Below are 2183 nucleotides of genomic sequence, written 5' to 3' on the forward strand. Positions count from 1 at the left end.
CTGATAATCTATTTGAGTGCATACTTATGCTCTAATAAATTGAATTTGCATGCACGTTTTAAGTGAATTATACTGGAATATAATTTGAAATACACACTATATTTCCAAAAGTATTCGGTCGTCTGGCTTCACACGTGTATGAACTAGAGTGACATCCCGTTCTTAATCCATAGGGTTTAATATGATGTCGGCCCACCCTTTGCAGCTATAACAGCTTCAGCTCTTCTGGGAAGCCTTTCCACAAGGGTTAGGAGTGTTTATGGGAATTTCTGATCGTTCTTCCAGAAGCTCATTTGTGAGGTCAGACACTGATGTTGGACGAGAAGGCCTGGCTCACAGTCTCCGCTCTAATTCATCCCAAAGGTGTTCTATAGAATAGAATAGAATTCAACTTTATTGTCATTGCGTATGTCACAGGTACAAAGCAACGAAATGCAGTTTGCATCCATCCAGAAGTGCTTAGCAGCAATATAAATATATATCTTACAATGTACAGTAATTATAGTATATACAGGTTAAAAAAAAAAAAATATGAGGGGGTATGAACATGAAGGAGGTTATACAGGTTATAAACAAGAATGTACAGGTTATAAATATGAGGGGTATAAGTACTATGAACAGGTTATAAATATGAGGGGGTATAAAGTACTATGAACAGGTTATAAATATGAAGGGGGATAAGTATGTACTTATGAACAGGTAGAGTATTTACACAGTATATACAATAATGGGCAGTATATACAGCAGATGTAAGTGCCGGTAAGTGGTGTTGAGTGGTGTGTAAGTCTGTGTGTACAGTCCATTGTTATTTAGATGTCAGGAGGCAGAGTTCAGGAGTGTGACAGCTGTTGGGAAGAAGCTATTCCGGTACCTGGTGGTCTTAGTCCGGAGGCTCCTGTAGCGCCTCCCAGAGGGCAGGGGGGTGAAGAGTCTGTGTGCTGGGTGACTGGGATCTTTGATGATTTTCCCAGCCCTCTTCAGACACCGCTTCCTGTAGATGTCCGCTATGGCAGGAAGTGGTGCACCGATGATGCGCTGGGCAGTTTTCACCACTCTTTGCAGCGCCTTCCGGTCTGAGGCAGAGCAGCACCCGTACCATACTGTGATGCAGTTGGTCAGGATGCTCTCAATGGTGCAGCGATAGAAGTTCACCAGGATGTCTGAGGACAGGTGATTCATCCTCAGCCTCCTCAGAAAGAAGAGGCGCTGGTGAGCCTTCTTTACCAGCTTGGAGCAGCTGGTCGTCCAGGTGAGATCCTTGGAGATGTGGACACCAAGGAACTTGAAGATGTTCACACGCTCCACTGCCGTCCCCTTGATGTGGATGGGTGGATGTGGGTCAGCATTCCTTCTGAAGTCCACAATGAGCTCCTTAGTTTTCTCAGCGTTGAGCAGAAGGTTGTTAGTGTCGCACCACTCAGCCAGACGATCCACCTCCTCCCTATAGGCTGTCTCATCGTTGTTTTTGATGAGGCCAAGCACCGTGATGTCATATGGGGTTGAGGTCAGGACTCTGTGCAGGCCAGTCAAGTTCTTCCACACCAAACTGGCTCATCCACGTCTTTATGGACCTGCTTTGTGCACTGGTGTGCAGTCATGTTGGAGCAGGAAGGGGCCGTCCCCAAACGGTTCCCACAAAGTTGGGAGCGTGAAATTGTCCAAAATCTCTTGGTGCTGAAGCTTTAAGAGCTCCTTTCACTGGAACTAAGGGGTCGAGCCCAACTCCTGAAAAACACCCCCCACACCATGATCCCCCCTCCACCAAACTTTACACTCGGCACAATGCAGTCAGACAAATACCGTCTCCTGGCAGCCCCCAAACCCAGACTCGTCCATCGGATTTCCAGACGGAGAAGCGTGATTGGTCACTCCAGAGAACTCGTCTCCACTGCTCTAGAGTCCAGTGGCGGCGCTTTACTCCACTGCATTCCACGCTTTGCATTGTGCTTGGTGATGTAAGGCTTGGATGCAGCTGCTCAGCCATGGAAACCCATTCCATGAAGCTCTCTACGCTGTTCTTGAGCTGATCTGAAGGCCACATGAAGTTTGGAGGTCTGTAGTGATGGACTCTGCAGAAAGTCGGTGACCTCTGTGCACTATGCCCCTCAGCATCCGCTGACCGCTCTGTCATTTTACGTGGCCGACCACTTCGTGGCTGAGCTGCTGTCATTCCCAGTCGCTTC

The sequence above is a fragment of the Pygocentrus nattereri genome, chromosome 16, assembly GCF_015220715.1.
Source record: "Pygocentrus nattereri isolate fPygNat1 chromosome 16, fPygNat1.pri, whole genome shotgun sequence".
Taxonomy (NCBI): domain Eukaryota; kingdom Metazoa; phylum Chordata; class Actinopteri; order Characiformes; family Serrasalmidae; genus Pygocentrus; species Pygocentrus nattereri.